The sequence below is a fragment of the Myripristis murdjan genome, chromosome 3, assembly GCF_902150065.1.
Source record: "Myripristis murdjan chromosome 3, fMyrMur1.1, whole genome shotgun sequence".
Classification (NCBI taxonomy): Eukaryota; Metazoa; Chordata; class Actinopteri; order Holocentriformes; family Holocentridae; genus Myripristis; species Myripristis murdjan.
Genome location: NC_043982.1, coordinates 40,577,546 through 40,599,514, shown reverse-complemented (window position 1 = coordinate 40,599,514; position 21,969 = coordinate 40,577,546). Strand labels below are relative to the sequence as shown.

General features: G+C 40.7%; 1 long non-coding RNA gene across 1 annotated transcript; it reads right to left on the bottom strand.

Annotated features, from left to right (window-relative positions):
• Window positions 1–18,772: 18,772 nt before the first annotated feature.
• Window positions 18,773–20,255, bottom strand: LOC115357175 (uncharacterized). Its single transcript, XR_003928078.1, has 3 exons — window positions 20,188–20,255; window positions 19,461–19,505; window positions 18,773–18,976 (listed from the first exon to the last, which is right to left on the bottom strand). It is a non-coding gene; the product is annotated as an uncharacterized LOC115357175 (long non-coding RNA).
• Window positions 20,256–21,969: the final 1,714 nt, after the last annotated feature.

The window sequence follows — 21,969 nt, the reverse complement described above, 5'->3', positions numbered from 1 at the left end:
TTGGACTTTTATTCTTGTAACAGGCAGCCTTCAAACGTCTCCAGATTTTGGATTTGCTCGATGGTTCAGTGCATTCAGGCTTTGTTCATCTTTTCAAGCTTTTGTTTGAACGACTCATGATTTCCAGCCCTTCGACCAGGCAGGCATTCAACAATCCTTTAAAAGTTTAATCTTTTACAACAAAAAAGTTGTTATCAGTCACAAAGCAGTCGTGTTTTGGTGCCGCCGTGTTTCTGTCCCTCCTGGAAACTCATCCCGTCACTTGATGTTCCCCCCACGTGAAGCAAACATGAGCAGAAAGACTATATTTATTCCAAACATAGAGAAACCATCAGATTTGGTGTTTACATGGTTATTAGGCACTAATATTTTCCTATTGAACGGATTATCAAAGGTTTACAGCACCAACCCGGGACAATTCGGGCCAGTCTCTTCTGACTGAGGTGATTACATGAGGCATTTTTATTCGGATTGGGCAGTTATTCTGATTATTAGTGGGGAAATTAGGCTCCATGCAACCATAGATATCTATAATAAAGGCTAGATGTCTCGTCTGCGCTGCCGGCCAATGGAGTCGCACGTCCGCACATGGCGTCCATCTTGCCACAGTCAGCTCGCTCATAACATTGTAGTAGTGGTGCATGTACTTTTTAAATAACCATAACTTGCTCAATTTTCTACCGATTTTCAAACGGTGTGGTTTGTTATAAACGTCAGAGGTGTAGGTGGATAATTATGTTACACTTCCGGTCAAACATCCAGAATTGTAGCCACGTTAATAACATTTGTAAGAAACCAAACCGTTTGTAAATCCGTCAAGATTTCAGCGAGATAAGAGTATTTACGTTTGTGCAGAGCACTCACCTTCCCTCAGGTACCACAGATTCCGCCAAAGAGCTTGCCTGTGGTAAGATGGCCGCCAGTGATGACGTTAGAGACTCCACCGTAAGACATCTAACCTTTATTATGGATATCTATGCATGCAACCACAGATACTGACAGTCACGATGATGTCCATTCTCCTGTATGGTTTACCAGCATGGAGTGATGTCGATGATGGAGCCATCCTTGACTTTGGAGCGTAGGAACAAAATACAGTTAGGTGCGTAAGTCTTTGGACAGTGACACAATATTTACAATTTTGCCCTTGTACACCACCACAGTGGATTTGAAATGGAGCAATCAAGATGCCACTGACGTGCAGACTTTCAGCTTTAATTTAAGGGGTTGAACAAAAATATGACATTGAACAGTTGAGAAATTACAGCCAGTTTTATTCACTGTCACCCCATTTTCATAGGCTCAAAATTAACTGGACACTTGACTGAAAAGCACTTTCATGGCCAGGTGAAGTGTATTCCCTTGTTCTTCCATGACAAATTCTGAAAAGAAAAGGTCTGGAGTTCATTCCAAGGGTGCGCATTTGCATTTGGTTGCTGTTTATCAGAACCCTCAACATGAATGCCATCGTTAGGCTCCAAAAGCATTGTGGTGGTGGTGTACAAGGGCAAAATTGTAAATACTGTGTCACAAACTGGTGTCCAAAGCGTTTCCAGACCCTCAGAGATGTGCTAAGCCTAACGTTAGAGTGGCAAAAGGAAGGAAACATTGCGATGGAAAATATCCTGACAGGAGTGATGAATGATAGTGTTAATGAGGCAAGGTAAAAAAAGAAAAAAAAAGCCTATAAATACATATATCAACCAAATATTGAGACGAAGGTGACCGTTTTGATCAAATCCAGGGGGTCAGTTTGCTGCCCCGTGGTGACACAGAAACTTCAGGAGAGCCGAACTCTCTGGCGGCTCCGGTCTGCGCAGTAAACAGGCGGCAGTCCAGGGACCTTCTCATAACAAATGAACTATGAGAATTAGCTCGCACTTAAGTGGAAAAAACAGATGCGGCTGAAAAATTGGTAACCTTGAGAAACACAGGATAATTTGGGAAAAGAGTTCATTTGAAAAGCCTTTAATTAATCAAGGTGTAGCAGCGAGCAGCCACTGCGGTCATTAACGGGGCTAAATTAATTAATTCATAAGGTCATCAACTTGGCCTGTGAGTTATGTCGCAGGTGTTTGTGAACGTGGAGATGAAAATCGTCGACGGCGAGTCACGCGGCAGGCATTGACGGCAGCAGAATCGATCTTCAGGCGGTCACTGAAAGTCGCTCTCCATGTGTTCAGTTTACCAAAGATAGGAGTCTCGGTCCAAGGTTATTATAGTCTGTCATTTTTCATTAGTTTTTATTTTTTATTGCGCTTTGACTTTTTGTTTCACTTTCAGTTTAGTATCAATTATTTTTAAAGTGGATTTGCTAATTTACCACCTTAAAATAAGAGAATATCTGAGTTTTTCCCCCCTTTTTTGGCCCTAATATGCCACCGTACAATACTGTTTCACTTAGCTATCTTTTTTTTTTTGTAAAACCTCCTTCTTATTTTTATTTCAGTTAACGAAAAGGTTTTGTCACACCTAGTTGCCGTTATTTCATGAGGTTTCATTAGCGATAACAACCTCGTCTCAGTCGTACAGTTATGAAAGCGATCCTGAATCCACATTCCTCCCGGCTGAAGGTCGTCGCCTCCGAGCACCGGGACGTCGGCTTTTTGGCTGAATCGAAGGATCGCACACAACAATAAAACCCTTTCTTCCTCCGTCATTTGAGATTAAAGAAAGATCTTCCCCCAGTCTGGATGAGCCCTGTTAATCTGAGGAGATGATAGACGGCAAAAACAGATTCCAGACACATGCCCGGGAGCTTTTATGTAACGGCCTAGCATCCACATTTAACTGATTGGAAAGTGGAAGGTATGGTATTTATTCTCAGTCAAGGATATCAGAGCAGAGCATTCAACCTTAGAAGATAATTTTGAAATTCCAGCTTTCTCTGTGTGTGTGTGTGTGTGTGTGTGTGTGTGTGCTGTGATTTACGACACATACAGTAATGCACTATTTATTGATCAACTACTGCCTGAGTGTGTGCATGCATCCAAAATGAAAAAAAAAAAGCTCATGCTCAGTGCTCATTTATTTATTAAATTGCATAATCTGCTCCCTGGACAAGAAGGCGGGTTGCACCGCTCTTTGTTTTCTGTTTCATCTTTTCTTATTTTTTCCCCCATCAAAAGCATGTGATACAGTTAGACCTCTCTCTCTGCTGCTCGATTGCCACAGATCGGTCGGTTTTAATGAAAACTCACTAATTGCTTTCGGAGCCATCTCACCCGATCTCGCAGATCCTTATCAATGCTAATATCAGTGCCGTCAATTCAGAAAGGTGCCACGTTAGAAGTGTCCGGGAATCTTGTGAGCTGAAAATGGCCTCTTCAAAATCAGGAACCGACTAAGACGCCGGCGTTTTATATTAGGCTCCTTGTGTGGAAATAAACAATGCCGTGGTTTTGAGCAGCCGGTTACTTAAAGCTCAGGCAGTGGCGGCGGCGTGACTTACATGCACACTGCAGCCCGCTTGCCCAGGCCCCATGATGCTGTTTAGAGCGGCGCTGTTAGATTCATCACAGGTGACAGTTTGAGAACACATCATGGTATCCTCTATGAGAAGGTAGGGTAGCCATCACTTACCACTCCAAGAGAGAAAGAGAGAGAGAGAGAGAGGAAATCTGTCTTTTTTTTAACTTTCAAAGCTCTCTAACAAAATACCCTTCTTCCCACATTTCATCACTTTTAAAATCCATAATGATAGGACAGCGCGCCGCATCACAGGAGTTCATTAGTTTTGATGTTCCACGTGTTGGCGCCGAATTAGGAGAGTCCACATGCATTTTTCATGCGCTTCATAAGTGTAATGAACCGCAAGATTTCCTTAATTTTGACACTCGGATCCCCCTGGTGATTTCAGGTCATTGTCAGACGGCGTTTTGCCGAGGGAATGCACCTCCTGTAATGCGTTTGTGTCTTTGTAATCGACTTAGTGAGTCAGCTTGTGAATACATTTAATTTTCACTGTTTTTATTGGTATTTAATACGCTATTTATTCCAGTGCATCGTTGCCAAAGAGAGCTTGGCTCCAATTGGCCCTCAAGGGTAAAATAAAGGTTATCTGCCTGTCTGCTTGTCTGTGTGTCTGTAATTTCGGTAGAGGTCTACCTCGAGGTTCAAATCAGCAATTAAAAGTCTCCAGCTCTCCAAAATTAGGCAGTATGCCGGCATAAAAAGCAGCATGGAGGACAGTTACCAAGAGAAACTTATGGTCATTAGGGACCATAAACTCTGGCAAGAATTGCAGGCACATTATAAAGCTGTCCAGCTCCAGCGAGGTACATTAGGCTCAGCAGAGACACGAGAACACATCAAGGGATTAATGTATTAAAATTTAAGTCCCTCTAGATTTCCCCTGCAGCATATACTGTACATGGTCCATTTCTTTTACAATATAGCCCAGTGATGTGAGACGTCAGGATGGGTCTCCTGGAGGAAGGTAATATGTGCTCCAATTGCTGGAGATGATTTAGCACTTTACTTTGTTTAACTGGCTCGGCTTAATTGGTTTGATTCAATTACAGCTGAAAAATATCAGCCCGCTCCCTAGCTGCTGTGTTATTCCAGGCTGGACCTTATTTCAACCTCGAGGATATGTAGGCCTACAGAAAGCAATCCCAGATCAAATGTACGCTGAAGCGCCTTGATATCTGCACTACGTTTTGTCCACAGTGATTGTAATGTTATGTAAATGTATGCTTTTTTTTTTGGTTTCTTGTCCTAATTTCTTTTTTTGTTATGTGCTGTTACAAATAGAGCTGTGGTGGATGAGTGAAAAATCCCAGCCCTGGCTCACAATAAATCATAAAATCATCAAATCATCATCATTATAATTTCACTCATGCATATATATGTGTATGTATAGCTAGACAGACAGATAGATAAACAATCAGTGTCCTCTTAATCAGCTCCAGCTGTCCAGTCTGATGCAGTTTAGTGTAACAGCTCTGACATAAATTCTACCTTTTAACAAAGTTTATAATGCTCAGTTTGTGTTGACATTGTGGAGAATGTGTCAGTTTAATTCTATGTTTATTATTAAGGTTGTAGTTTGCAGAGGTCTTGTACTGGACTACATTATATTGAGAGGTGTTTCTAGTTTTTTGTTCCCCCTTATTTATATACATGACGTGGGACAAAATATTGGAAACAGCTGTCAGTAAAGTGCAGTCCAGTCCAACAGCAGCACTAACTATGAGCTCAATGCCAAACATAGAAGTGAATGAACACCTCTATTACTGTGACAACAAGAAAACCTGAGCATTATAGGCAGCAGGAAAGGAAACTTTATGGCACAACAGCTGGATTAGATTGGAGTGAATACTGATACTAATACTGACCCCGCCATAATAACAACCAGGTCTTGGGATGTGCTGTTGTTTTTTTTCTCTCTCTCTCTTCAGAATTTGAGCAACTGCAATCGACTCAATTTCATCTTTAGGGATCAATAAAGTGTTTCTGACTCTGATTCTGAAAGGCCTTTGTAGCTGCAGCCGCTGGCCTGGAGGCGCTCAGCTCCCCTGGGAGGAGCAGCGACGGCCCAGCTGACATTTAGGCTGCTGCTCAGCTGACAGTCAGGCTTGAACTTCTTACCTGCGACGCCTCACCAGAGGATCTCATTATGAACATGGAAGAAAAGCCACTCTGATCACAAAGGGCTGGAGCTCCTCGACGTCCCCGGGTCTGTCACGTGAGGTTCGGCGGACTCGGCCGGCTGAGAACATCTGTCAACAGCTGGGCGGCGAAGCCCGAGTCTTCAGTGTGCCCTCTGGCTCTTGATTGTCCTGGCCTTCTTCACTGACGGTTAATTTCAGGGGTTCGATGTAGGGCTTTTCAACTCTTGTCTTAAACGAGGCAGTTTGGGTATTAAGGTCACGGGCAATCAAAATCAGCTGCTCTCATCGTCGTAGCGTTGAGAACCCCACCACCACCACCACCACCAATCCACCACCCCCCCGGCCATGATGTGCTGACAGGCTGCTAATGGGAGGGAGAGTGCAGACCCAGCCTTTACCAGCCATTTCCAGTTACAGCCATAATTCTGCTCTTCCACGCCAGTTTGTTGAAACCATTAGGCCTTTCCCTTTTGCAGTTTGGGAGACCCACTGGACAAGAGACATGTTTTATGAGGACACGGAGGGAGGACGGGTGTATAAACGTGGAAACGGTGTAGAATCGGCAACCAATTTATAGCCAACCAGGATGGACAAAAGCACAGAAGTACCTGTTTTGCAAGAGCCTCATGCACAACATTCAACCAAGCTACTCACAGTGGATAATGTGTGCATAGCAGGCCAGTGGTTTAAAATGTGCACCACCAGAGTGAGAGTGAGTTTCCTTAACCTATGTAGTTTTAATCCGCAGGAGTTGCAGTCATTTTGTATTTCTTTGTAGTTAAAATCCAACGATTAAAAAAATAATAATGATAAAAATAAAAAATACAAATGCAAAAAACAAAGACATGACAAAGTTGATGAATTGTGGCTGCACTAAGAGGCGGTCTGAGGAAGAGGAGGCACAAATGTGTTTTTTTCCAAATACTGTTTATTGACAGTCTACAAACCAGTTATTACCCATTAACAAAGTGTTATAAATTATCTGCTCCATCTATCTGTGTAATTTTTGTAGATAGGCCTGTGCAACAATAAACTGATAACAAGCTTACTCTGAAATTAGAAAACCTTATTAATAATAATAATAATAACTTATTTCATTGTTTGTTAACTGTTAAGTAACTATTAACTAAGGTTTAATTAACTATCAATTTACCATTTATTAATGATGGTTATTTTAAAGTGTTACCCACATGGACAGTGTAATTGGATTTTTTTGCTGATCAAGTTTTCATGTTTTAATTTATATTATGTAATATAGAAGTAGCTAACAGCACACACTGTATCTTGCAACATGATAAGCAGATACACTGATTCAGACTGTAGCTGCAACATGATGTAAATGTGTCTGCGCCTGCGATCAGATCTTCACTCATCTTTTAATGATGGAGACGGCACGAGGGACTCGAAGCGTTTCATTAAAGTGTCACCTTGTCTCTTATCTCGGCGTGATGGATGACTGTACCGACTCCGCGCCGCTCGATTCAGACCGGCCCCTTGACTGGAGGAGAGGCTGGAGCCCCGGCATGCCGAGCCCCGAGGCTGCAGAGCAATGACTCCGCTTGGAGTCCGCTGTCAGTCATTTGGCCCCGGGGGTTTATCTGTCAAGATTTCTAAGTTTACACACACTGCCGTTAAAGACCGGGGTCCGGCTCTCGCTCGACAAGGTCCTCCTTACTCATTTGACAGCGGCGAGGTAACGACTGTGAGCAGCGGCTGCCTGCAGTGCTCGCCGTTGTGTCATATGAAGAAGAGGGAGTGTTCCCGCAAGGTTAGTGTCTCTGCACTGACATGCTCTTCATTTCAGGGCATCTCAGGACCGTGGCAGGCAATCAGAGTTATACCCTTTGCTTTCCTTTCTTTCATGTTTTGTGACATGAAAGAGTAAAAAAAAAAAAGAGTTCACCAGCCATGAAGACAGATGTGGAAACTATCTCCTACTGTCTCGTGTCAGCAGTGACATGATCCTAACCCCCTTCCCATCTTTTCCCTCTGTGCTGCAGCAACAGCATCAGCCTCTGATCGTGATGAAGACGCCAGTCAGGGAGCCATTCAGGCAGGAAATCATGTTATTAACATATGCTTGCAGAGGGTATATACTGTAGATATATATATACTGTATGTTTCTTAAGTTATCCCGCCGAAAGAAAACAGCTACATCAGGTCGCTTTGTAACTTTTGGCACAGAGAGCAAACAAAAACAAAACAAAGACAAATCAAGAGCTGTAAAGGCTCATATATACTCAACATTAAATCAACTCTCTTCATATTCTGCGTTCACTTTGTCTGTATTTGTGCACATTTTCAGGAAGCTTACAGATCCAGACAAAACGGAGCGGCACCACCGGAAATCACAGGGAAACGTCACCAATAGTTCAAGAGAGACCGGACTATGAGCGAGACATGACGAAGAAATTTATATGTAATTACCAATCCTGCATGTTGTGATGTGTTTAATGACCTCACAAACCTCTCAATCTACCTCCACTTCTGCATCTTTGTCGCAGCTCCATCATTACGACCTCCTTCCCCGCCACCATGTTTGTTTTTGTCAGAAACTTGTCACTCTGTGCTGCCCTCTAGTGGATTTATTGCTTACAACATCCATGCCAACGTAAACGACGTACGGAAGCATGTGGGCAGCGCCGGTCACATCGTTTGAAACAGTCGTATTTATTTTCATACATAAAGTGGAGCACAAAGGATGACGAGTCGCCTGAAACAGCAGTTTTATGGTCCTCGCTGCAGTTTTTCATTGTGCAGCTTTTATTGTGAAATTTAGAAATGGCAAACAGTAGAACCAACAAAGTAGAATTCAAAGGAGATTCCTCTTGTCATCTTTGCCAAAGGACAAGACTCAAGCAAAAATGTAAAATTACTGACATTAAAAAAAAATACTAAAAAAGTACTCAATACAGTAACATGACTAAATGTAATTACTTACTTCCACCTCTGCAAATACATTTTAGCAATTTTTGTTACTTTTAGCCACCAAAGGTTCTTGGCTGAGGTGAGGGAAAGGTTACATTTAGGCATAAAAACACTTGGTTATGGCAATGTAACATAAGAAAAAAACAAAAACCACTGTTGCTTCATACTGGACTCAAACTTGGGACACTTGGGTGGCAGTCAGTTGTTGAGCCCGTACGCACAGCCTTGAAACTCAGGGATTAAAACGTTCTTGTGATACGTTTCAAGCAAACTTAAATGCATTCCCCTCTAAACACAACTGAGAATGCAGTTTCGCTGAATGAGAACGTGATTTTTAGGAGACAGGGCTTATAGATTCAGGCAGAAATGGACAGAAAAGTTGTATGCTCATATTCACTGCTGCATTTATGCTGAATTACGAACGCGCATAAGAGGATTGTTCATGATGGACAGACATGAGAAAGAAGGGATTTTTGAGTGGGAGCCAAAGCTTCGAACATTAGCAATCAAAAGTGAATGCAAAAGCCAATCTTTGCAGATTACATGCAAATGTATTCTTGGAAACTGAGGAGCAGCATGAATGAGGGTAAGCATATGATAATGCAGATGACACACCGTTGCTTGCCTTCTGCGACATTTTCGCTTTAAAAATAAATGGAACATCTTGGATGTTGTCAGGGAGCACACGGTACAGTTTGTCCCTCCTGTCATTAGGAAATTATCTAAAAGCGCGCTTCAAAACCAGGGCAACAAAATGTTTTTTCTTTTTTTCCTTCTTACACATCAGAGCTACCACCAGCTCAATTTCCAAAATGCTTTCATCTGTCAGAGAGGGATCCCCTTCATTCCAAATCTCCCTCCTCCTCCTCCTCCTCCTCCTCCTCCTGTTCCTCCTGTTCCTCTCTCCCACCCAGCAACACTTTGAGCACTGCACCACTGAAGCCCCCCAGTCCCACAACAGGGCTCGTGCTGCTGTCATCCTCTCTAAACGCTCTTTAGAAGGGAGTGAGGGGGCTCACTCGATCCAACCGCTGCCCACATCATTAAGGGACCCTGTGGCTCGAGCTTCTGTCACCGATCATTTCCAATTAGGTCTCCATTTTGCACCACCACGTACCTTAGCACCCGTAGGGGACGGCGGTTCATACTGCAGAATCACTGAGGTGGGGAGAGAGACATTAGGGCGAGCGTTCATATGGTAACCTCGTCGCCCTGGGAGAAGTGGGACACATTTCTGAGGTAATGAATTCAGATGGACTAATTAAAATGAGCTTTTGGCGCCGGGGCTTACGTTGATATTCTGAGCGCGCCAGAGCTGGAATGTTGGAGTGTTTTGGCTAAATGACTCGTCAAGTCATAATCACCTCTTCAGGTGAATCCATTTTCAAAATCTAATCAAATAATCTAAAGTATACTCTGAGGTGACCTCCTTCCTCCAAAATGAGTGGGTGACAAAATGACTAAAATGATTAAGAAATCAATATAGTGAGCAGGTGTGTGAATATATTGTGATAGTAATAACAAGTGCCAGATAGTGCAATTAACTTGGGTTTTGAGTGCACTGCACCACTGAGGACATTCAGAGGTGCCTTTATGGTTGTGATAAAAAAAAAAAAAAAAAAAAAAAAAAAAAGACTTCTGAAATCACCAGGCAGTTGGTTTAATTTTCTTTTATATGTATCTATAGTTATTCCAATTCTATTTCTGTTGTGCACAGCCAAAGTAAACCATCAGTGCAGCTATGAGATGCAGCTTTGAAATGCAAATGTGGTGGGAGGGAAGGGAACTCAGTACTTCATAGCTTCATAAACACAGGGTGGACCCCGTCTTCCTCCCAGGATGCATCATTCAGCGACAATGCTTAGCATTTTGTCACAACAACATTGTTTTGCCTGTGATCACAAAAAAATAAGCCCCTCTTGAGTCAGACCTTTTCAAAGGATGGATGTGGAAAACTTTCCAAAATGCAATGTGTAAGCATATAATTTTTATTTTTTCCAGTAAATTAAATTATAGCTTTGTGGCACTGCTCTGAGTTCAAAGGTAGTGCAAAAACTACCATCTTTTCACCGGCTTCCCACGAGAAAAAAATTGTAGGTGTTCACCCTGAAATCATAATTTGCTGTTCTATCAGAATCTCCTTCACTCCAGAAAGTAAAGATTAAATATCAGAAATGTTGCTTGAGCAAACAGTTGTCAACTTAGTTTTGTTTGCTCAATAAATAGAGAGAGCGAGAGAGAGAGAGAGAGAGAGAGAGAGAGAGAGAGGATACCATATGGACTCCAAACAGCAATTTCAAATTATTTGAAACATTTGAAACCACAAGATTCACCGGTGGCGTCCTGCAATATTCTTGTTTAAAATGTAAAATGTGTGATTGCATGTGCTGGGATTCCAGCTCATGACAGGTTTAAACTCATTTCCAATTTACTCAGAGTGCCAATTGAATATCTAATAGAATTCCCAAGATCCTATCGGCCCTGTCTTACAGCGGGTGTGAAATGCTGGCAAGGGCGACTCAAGCGTCTTTGCCAGTTCCCAGTTCCAGCAGTGGTCATTTCCCCGTAACAGCAAAGTGACTCGTGTCGATCCGAGCGTCCATGGGCGTGTTGGTCATAAAATGAGCTGTGGTCAGACGCATCGTTGCTGCATTGCTATCATACGGTCTGAAGTCAGTGGTGCATTTTTTTTCTGTTATTTTAACGTCATTATAGATTGTAATGATACTATAGTAACATGTGCCTATGTAGGCCGGTGCACACAGGGACGCCTGCTTCACCTCAGGGAGCGTCAATGGAGCAGAGAAGCCTTCCTTCTTACCTGGAAAATGTGCCGTTATAATAGCAAACCACCAAGGTGCAGGCATGCCTGGCTTTTAAAGGGAATGGGAGACGGCACTCTGATTGGTTTATTGCATGTTACGCCCGAAACAGACCCATCTATGCACATTGTATGCACATTGTATACATCGATGCACACTGGTTTTATTGGTTTTTTGCACATTGGGTACTTAGATCTTTAGATCTCGAGGGTCATCTTTTATTCTTTATTTTTGATTTGCTTATTCTTTATTTTTGATTTACTTATTCTTGTACTCTGTGGATACTGCTGAAAACTGTGAATTTCCTTCGGGATGAATAAAGTATCTATCTATCTATCTATCTATCTATCTATCTATCTATCTATCTATCTATGATTAATGAAGAGACTAAATCCAACTAATTTCAAGCATGCATAAAAACGGTACAATGACACTTTTTCTGCCATTAAAATAGCCAAAGTGGATTCAGACACGCCCTAAATGCTCTTGCGCCGTGCTCTTGAGGCTGTGTGCTTTGATCGTTTAAATACAGCCCCATATGTAATTTCATTAACAAGTTAGAACAGGTCATTTCTGAGACGGTGACTAACAGTCAGCAAGATGTAATATTCATATTCAGCGTGCATAAAAACGCCCTGCTGTGCCAGTGCTACAGTAACTTTTACCGCCTACCATAATGACAACTAGAGTAGAATGAAGCTGGCGTGATTCCACATGTAGATGTTGGACACTATAGAACAAATGTAAAGCCTGACATTCACACACACATACACACACTCACTCACACTCACACGCTCACATGGCCTCATGCCATAATAGCACTGGCTATTGATTTAGCTCTTGGTGACCAACCCTCAAATAATTGGATTTGATCCACTGATTGATTTTAGTGTTTATTACCATCGGTTCACGTGTGCATACGTCCATGGGTCAGTGGTAAGGCGCAAAAACAAACGATCAAAAAAAAAAAAAATTGTGTGTGTGCCCATCCAGTTCAAACCAAACATGCTGTAACCCACAAGCCACAATGACAGACGTATTCTCAGTTTATCTGATACTGTTGTAGTTTTATGTGCTGCTTTTTTTTTTTCAAGTTATGCTCATTATTATTTATTCAGTCTGACACCTAATAGGTCCTTGAGATGAACTTTAATCTCTGTTAGAGTGCGCTCCAGCTCTCCAGATCATCGAGGACTCTAGACAGACTGCAGCAGGGTCCTTCGTTTTTAATACTTTTTTTTTTTTTTTTTTTTTTTTTTTTTGCTTTCCTGCATGTTTGATCAGTTGGAAATGCTTCATGTTGGGGATTAGTCGGCTGTTTGGGCCTCCTTTTGATAAAACTGTCCCTCCAGATGCCACTGTCTTTCTGTTTTCACCTCCAGGGTTTCACTCTGACACATTACAACAACCTGGAAATGCTCATTTGACTCACATTGACTGTTGCTGTGCTTGTTGTGCTCATTTCCCTCCCCACTGATTGGGGAATTGCACTGTCTGTTTTAATCTGGTGATACAGGGTTCCAACTTCACGCCAGCTCTGCCCTTGAATACTACTTTTTTTTAATTTTTTTTTTTTTTTTAACTTAAGAGAAAACCTAGTTGAGAGCTTTTAGTGCAAATTTACTTCATAACAAATTTGCACATACTTACTGCAAAATTTTTCAGCACACACCCAAACTAGGGCTGAGACATTTCCTTTCATTTTCTCCTTTTTCATATTTTTCATATTTAACCATGGTGACTAAATTCTTTCTCTAACCATAGCTAAATTGTTTTAACTTGCCAAAATGTTTCTCTTCATGTGAAAAAGAGGTGTGTATTGCATATGCATGCTTTTTTCCCCACATAATCCTCATGTGCTGTGGACGTAATCTTTACATAATTCATGTCCACAGCACAGTTTGTCCTGTCCTGAGTTTGTCCTGATTTCACAAAATGTTATGAAACTTTGTTGAATATGTATAATTTGAACCAACAAATGGTGGTTAAATTGGTCTATGTGAGACAGGAGCGGCTTCTCATATTATTGGCATAATTAAGTTAAACCACAGTGTGTGTTTCCCTCGCTCGTCAAAAGCAGAAAATGACAGTCACCAGTGATATTTGAGTCAGTGTAACGTATGGATCAGACAGTAATATCTGTGTCAAATTAAGTCATAAACTTAGATTTTTACTGATATTTAACTTTTCACACACTCACAAAAGAAAATTATGCCCTCTGACCGTTTACACCCAAACACTCTCAGAGATATTCCAGGGCACAATCCAATCTCGTCATTTCAGTTTGATAAATAATACACACTAAAATCTGGATTTTAACATCACAATTAATCACCGAGGTAATCTGCTGCCATGAGCGCTGTGTGTTTGGGTGTGTGTGTGTGTGTGTGTGTGTGTGTGTGTGTGTGGTTGTGTCCCCTCATAGATTAGAGTGGATTATATTGGATTATGTCCCTTGACCTGATTTACTGACCGAATGGCTCTTGTTATCCCATCAGACTTGTAAACCGGACTTTCGGGAGGTTTCATTATTTAGAGCTTCGGAGAGACGCAAAGACCCGAGTGTGTAAGATCAGTCCAAACAGAAAATAAGATTACACACTGGGTTGTGTTATTTCCATAATTTGAGCCAAGTAAAGATATAACTCATGCTTAACTACTAAATTAATTTCCATCATCCAGCTGTCCTTCTCAAGAACAAACATACAAACAAATAAATAAATGCGTACCCTTATCTAAATCACATTTAGCCGGTAACCTCCATGTCCCTGATCTGCACAGATTAAGCAAATTCTACATAATCTGGGTCAGATTGAACCAGAAACAAGAGATAAATCCCATCCACACATTAGAACACATTACGGTGATGGAGCTTTACAAGCCGTCCACGTTGATGATGAATTAAATGGCAATTAGATATTTATGATATGATAAATACCTTTAACTGAGGAGTAAATCATTTGTTATGATATTATTTACAGTCGTATGCACAAGTGAAGATTATTAATGCAAGTATTTCATTTGTGCATCGCTAGCTTTACAGCACACTCTTAAAGTCATAAAGTTTAATTGGTAACACTTTACAATAAGAGTACAACAATTAACATTAGTTAATGCCGTAATAAACATTAAGTAACAGGTAATAAACATTAAGTAACAGGTAATAAACATTAAGTAACAGTAAACTAACCGTTAACTAATGTGTCTAAGAATCATGTACTAATGCTGTTCATGCTAAGGTATTAATTTTAGTTATTTAGGGTTATTGTAGATATTATTAACATTAGTAAATGGCATAATATTCATTAACTAATATTTAATTAACCATTACAGCATTAACTAACGTTAACGTTAATTGCTGTACTCTTATTGTGACGTGTAACTGTTTAATTTTTAAAACCCCCCCAAAAAATCATCTGTCTGTGCATTTGAGATTCTGTACAACTTTTAACTTTTAAGTTTCGCTCAAATAAATCAATTAAGTAAAATTAAGTCCAGTAAAGCAATTTAACCTTCAAATTAGAGATAATCTAGGCTTGTGTGTGTGTGTGCGTGTGTGTGTGTGTGTGTGTCTGTCTGTCTGTCTGTCTGTGTGTGTGTGTGTGTGTGTGTGCATTGGATACCCATGTCTATGTGGTTAATCAATGAAATCTGGCACTGTTAAAGAGAAAAATCCCTTTTTCCCTTTTGTTATGCAGCCAATCAGCACATCACCTCAATGTTAGTGAAAATCCTCTGAAACTGAAACATCATTTTACAGCCATCAGTTTAACATCATCTTTAATAATTCTTCATGATAAATATAATAATGATAATAATGTATAACAATGTCACAATGATGGTAATAGTCCAGTTTCTTGTAAAATATATGGAATTAAATGTAGTGATCTTTTTATGGCATTTAGCCTCACTGACCACCATTTTTTCTACTACTATTTAGCAGGTGCTCAGCGCTGCCCCCGGTGGCCAAAAGACTGAACTGCGCTCTGTTTTTACAGCAGCGGGTGACCTTGGCTGAGATTTCTGTCTCTTCGGACTTTGATTTAAACTTGTTTCATACTTGTTTATGATCATAAAATAAGCTATACACCATCAGTTAAAAAAACAAAAAAATCAAATATTATGTGTATTCCTTACATCCGCATGTGTATAATGATGTACAAACTCTAATTGCAAGAGTGATTTCCACTTGAATAAAGGTGAATAAAACATTAAAACTTCACCTGATGTCACTACTAAACATGTGCAGTTCTCTTTAAAATAGTTATTTTACAGTCTGAGCAACCTAATTTTGTGATGTTATGTGCTCATAATTTATTTTATTATTTTATTTTATTACACTTACTCTAGGGTGTATTTGTGTTGGGATGTGTGTGCATAAGCTGCTGGACGCCTGAATTTCCTTTGGGATCGGTAAAGTTTCAATCTACCCATCTAAATTATTCAATATTCAATATTATTGTATGGCACGTCTGTGATCGGCTACATGGATTTTGCCTCTGTTTTTTTCTCGCTCTACAAGCAGGACAGGCCCGCTCAGCTGTTAGTGGTCAGATTCTGCCCGCCCACCGGGGAGAGACTGCGGTTTGCCCCTCTCTCTCCGCTGCTGTTGCTCTACATCACGGCCTCTAACCCGACTCTTTTTAATTGCTCGGTGGCTTTATCATAATATTTAGAGGTTACAGTTAACAAGATGGCCAATTAATCCGGAATACTGATTAGGCGGTAATGGGGTGTCACGGAGACAGCAGTATAACCACCGTCTCATCCACAAACAATGACGGGGCAGTGAAATTGACATCGACCCAAATTAGCCCGCTGATTTAAATAGGTTGGAGGCTACTTTGTGGGAAACGATACAGGGATCTGAATGTCAAGGACGTTTTCTCCAGTCAACATTCACTTCAACTTTTGACATTTCCTCCGCAGCTAATCCGTTTTTTTTTTTTTTTTTTTTTTTTTTTCTGCTGGCAGCCGGTCCATTGAGACGCTGCACCATTTATTGAGATGATTGCATTTTTACCGAAACAGTGTTGAGGTTTGCAGAGCTGAAATGAACAAGCTGATGAACAGAACCTGCCATGAACAGTCAATACTCCAAAAAAAAAAAAAAAAAGAAGAAGAAGAAGAAGAAGAAGTGGACATTGTAGTTTTGATTATTTTTCATATTGTTTTGATGGCTCCGCTTGATTTTACCGTGTCGAACAAGACAGAGCAGTTACCTGCGCAGGCTTTTCTCTGATCTGTTTGAAGACTTTGAAATTGATCCTCAGAGGTACAGTACCTTGAAAACTAAAGCAGAATCAATATTCAATCCATACAACAAAAGCTTTTCTCTTGATCATGTGTGACAGAGGCTGTCAATAGCTTCTAGTTTGGTTGTTTTAACACAGCACGCACATCTGCACCACTAAGAAACACACTTCATTCACCTCATTGGCCTCCACACAGTTAGAGACAAACACTCAGACACCTAATACAACTTTTTTACCGGTCATGTACGGCACGAGCAATCAGAATCAGAATCAGAGACAATTTATTGATCCTCAAGGGGAAACTGGATCAATTGCAGTTGCCCAATTCCCAATAGAAAAAAATATATAAGCATAAGTGAAATTATCAGAAAAAAGAAATATAAATATAAGTACATTAGATATTTGTAAAAAAAAAAAAAAAAAAAAAAAAAAAAAAAAAGTATGTGCATCATGTAGAAAGATGCGTGTTAATCCTACAATAATAAACTGAGAAATTGTAAAAAGATTATCTATACACACACCATATATACACAGGGGTATAGCAGCTGAACAGAGTTCAGTTGAAAAACTGTAAAGTCCTACAGGTATAAATTATTACACAGTTGAATAGTTAAACGTACAAATTAGGGATGCACCTGAACCTGAACTCATATTTGACAAGAATCCAATTATATATGGATATGGATGCAATTATTAGGCCACTCCTCTTAATCAGTGAATTCAGGTGTTTCATTCAGTCCCGTTGCCACAGGTGTTTAAAATCCAGCAGCTAGCCATGCAGTCTGCCTTAACCAACATTAGTGAAAGAACGTCTGGTTCTAAAGAGCTCACTGAGTTCCAGCGTGCTGCTTTAATAGTAATGTAACAGGAAGCCACCGCTGCAACAAAGTCAGCTTCTGAAGTTTCTTCCCTACTAGATATTCCACCATCAGCTGGAAGTGGGATTATTGCAAAGTTGAAGCGTTTAGGAACCACAGCGACTCAGCCACCAGGGGGCAGCACCACGTAAAGTTACAGAGCGGGGTCACTGACCGCCATGTGTAAAAGTGGCCGACGCTCTGCTGTCTCAGTAACTGCAGAGCTCCAAACCTCCTCTAGCATCAACATCAGCACAGAAACTGAGCGCTGAGAGCTTCATGGCCGAGCAGCCACACGCGAGCCTTACATCACCGAGCACGACGCCGAGTGGTGGACGGAGCGGTGTAAAGCACGCTACTGCTGGACTCTGGAGAGGTGGAAACGTGTTCTGTGGAGTGACCAATCAGGCTTCTCTATGTGTCGGTCTGATGGACGAGTCTGGGTTTGGGGAACGCCAGGAGAACGTTCCCTTCCTGACTGCATTGTGCACTCAAAAAAATAATTCATTGGATGAACATAATTTTATCATGCCACCTATATTCCATCTAAACAAATCAAGTAATATTACTCGAATATTACTTGAATACCACTAAGATTTGTGGGTGGAAAGTCATGTGAATATTTACATTCAACTTATTTGCCTTTTATTGAGTCAAAATGTTTGTAGCTACTTAGTCCAGTCAAATTAATTTAAGTTTAGTTTACATGGGCCAAATACTTCAGTAAAACAAAATTCAGTCTTGTTTGATGAACTAGTAAAGGTTTTGTCTGTTACACTAATTTTATTCTTGTTGAATGAACTAGTATAGGTTTTGTCTGTTATACAAATATCAATCTTGTTTTTTTAATTAGGTTAGTTTTCATTGTTAGGGTAAGCATTATGTTTAAATTACAAAAGGTACACTAACAAAAAAAAGAACATGCAAAAATGTTTTACATTTTATTTAACATTTGGCTGTAACATTGAAGTGTCAACAGTAATGCATACAATCTGCACCAATAGCAATGCATACAATCTACACCAGGGGTGTCAAACTGGTGCCATGGAGGGCCGAGAGGCTGCAGGTTTTCATTCCAACCCAAAACTCCACCAGGTGATTTCACTGATTACCCCACCTCCAAGCAGAGAGGCGGGACTAATCAGTGAAATCACCTGGTGGAGTTTTGGGTTGGAATGAAAACCTGCAGCCTCTCGGCCCTCCATGGCACCAGTTTGACACCCCTGATCTACACCAACAGTAATGCATACAATCCGCACCAACAGCAATGTATACAATCTGCACCAACAGTTTGTTTTTTTAGGAACTGTGCCTTGGATGACAATCTCTGCCCATCCAGCTTCAGCCCAAATAACAGAGCACAGGCAATCACAATGTTCCCCAAACCACTGAGGACCTCCACACCTTCAAGCAGGACACCAATGTCTTCTGGGTCATCTCCAGGCTCTGCACCCTCCTTCTGTATGCGCCACTGAAGTGTTGGCCTCAGTGTCTGTGTTCTGTGGAGTAAAATGTGACAATACATTTGATCTGAGTATAACCCATGGTTAAAAGACAGCAACAAATATATAATAAATATATAAATATATAAAAAAAAACATAAAAATATAAACAAACTTCCCATTTCATATTAAATGTTTCCCCTTCACTTAATGTGCTATATTAAATATGTGCTACTGTCTCTTTAAGAGGCGAGCTACATTGTAAACAGCAGACACGAGCCAGCTTAGCTCAAAAGACCAACTGACAGAGACCAACGGAAAAGACCGAAACTACACGAAATCAGTCAGCACAAGATCTGACAAAAATACAAACATCTGTAAGAGAAATTATTTATTTTAAAATAATTCTTTTTATAGACATGGGTGTTGAGCCCACTCCATGTCTTGAATGTGCATGGACAATTTACATATATGCACAGATAATGTTGGCATCTTCCATAATGATGATGTAGTTTATAATGTTTAAGTAATTTGTACCTACTTCTCTCTCTGGCAACACAATGCTTGCACTGCCACATACACGTCACTGAAAGAAAAGAAAAAAAAAGCATTAGCAAATGATACAAAATACCCAAATACAAGCCAAGGGAAAAAACAAGGATGGCTACACTCCTGGGGCCCATTTAGGAAAGGAGGTTCAACAGTCTAACCCTGAAGTCTGAGTTGAGTTACCCTCAGATGGGAAACTCTGAGTTACTGAATCCAGAACAGCTGAGTTAAGCAGACAATAAAAAGCCACCATCAATGGAGCTCCAATTCCACGATTCACCATGGCAACAGGTAAATAAAAGGCAGTGCCTCCATTTTAATACAGTGGACATAGAGATATTAACATGTGTATGCAGATGGTGAACATTTATCTTAAAAAAAAAAAAAAAAAAAAAAAAAAAAACCCTGAGTCAGAGTGAGGAAAGTTAACCAGTAAGTTAAATCAATAAGTTAACCATACAGTTTTATTCAGTGTTGTCCATTTATTCATCATTTACCAGACTTACATTTCCTTGATGATGATAAAGTGGTGGAATATATCTGACTGTGTATCAGGCTGTAGATACATTGTATTTTAAATATATTTGTTCAGATGTTCCCTCATTTCAGGGTTAACAGACTCACAGTTTTCACTAAACCTGCTTTCTGAAATGGGCCTCTGGGCCATGGTGAATGCCAACTAGGTAACAGACAAACAATATGACAAAAAAATAACTTACCATGTATTGTTGAGAAGGTGCATGCAAATCTGAGAGCATAGGGACTGCTTTGTTTTGGGATGTATTTCTGTTAAAAAGAGAAATTGGTTTTAAAAAGTTAACATATTTCTAATGTGAAAAGGGTAAGTATTACAATATTTATATTTACATACACTGAAATGAGAAGACTTTTACTTAACCTTAATACAGAGGACTTATTGTTGTGCTATGAGACTATATAAATATATATCGTGTGACGTCTTTCATATTATGCTATGTTGTTTATTTCATTGTGCCGCAAGTCACAGCCTATACTGCAATATTTTTCATAATTTGGAGTCTCTTATCTTTTGCGTGAATAAATGACTCTTATTGGCTTTTTACCTGCAAAAGCTTTTATTGCAATTACAGTAACAATCATTTTTTTCTCAATTCTCCAACTCTCCGCCGCTGTCTCTCTCTCTCCTCCGCTCCACTAAGCTGCGTGTGTGGAGGAGCTGAGCCCCACCCGCGATGAAACAGAGCGCAGAGTGCACTCGAAACACAATGATTAACTGTGGCTACGACTACATCCTGTCACCCTCACACACTATTTAGACAAGCCAAAGCACTTTTATTCGGATTCGCTCGTGTTTCACCGCTGCTACTTCTGCTCCGTGAACACGCACATGGACAAACGCGCACGCACACATACACAAACACATATGTGCACGCACCCAAACACACACGGGCTATAATGCTAACGGACTCAGAAAATTCAAACAGAAAACATGTTGTGTACTGTTTTGCGTACTTTGTACTTTTTAAACTAATTTTTCGGCCCCAGAATGACAGGAGGTCCTTAAGCTCGAGCCCTGACCCAGGGTGTAACGTTAAATACAAACTAGCCATAGAAAAGTTGAGCTAGCTTAACTGTGAGAAACAGGAGTGACTGAGATATGTCTCACAAATGTCTAGTAACTACTATTTATCACTCACCATATTTAAATAAATAAATTCCTATAGATATATTTGTATTACTTACCCTTAATATGATGGATGACAAACGGTTAGGTTTGAATACTGCAGCAGCTCCTGGTTCACGTCTGACACTCCCGCTTCAGAACTTTCTCTGCACCCGGTAGGCGTGGCGCATGCGCAATAGCTCTCCACCTCAGAGTCATTGATTTGAAGAACCTCATTCTCATTGCATTGACAAAAATGAATTTAAGTCATCTGAATTTTCTTTGATTCATGTACAACAAACAAGAATGGATAATGTAGTAAACATAAACACGAGTAATTCATTTAATGCGAACATATTTCTAGTTTACTAATCAAACATATGCCCATGTTGATTTTTTTGAGTGTGCCGACTGTGCAGTTTGCTGGAGGAGGGATAACGCTATGGGCTGGTGTTTCTGGGCTCGGCCTCGGCCCCTCAGCTCCACTGAAGGGAAATCTGAACGCTTCAGCTCACCGACACATTTTGGACAATTCTCTGCTTCCAGCTCTGTGGGACCAGTTTGGGGAAGGAAGGCCCTTTTCTGTCCCAGCATGACTGAGCCCCAGTGCACAAAGCAGCTCCATAAAGGTGTGGCCGGCTGAGTTTGGTGTGGAAGAACTTGAGCGGCCCACACAGAGCCCCGACCTCAACCCCATCCAACACCTTTGGGATCAACTAGAACAGAGATTGTGAGCTGGGCCCTCTGGTCCAACATCAGTGTCTAAGCCATTTCAAAAGACAAACTGTACAATCTGACATCAGGCAGAGCTAGTCCGCCTTTATCCTTGGGTGCATACAATTTGCTTAGTTTAAACCTG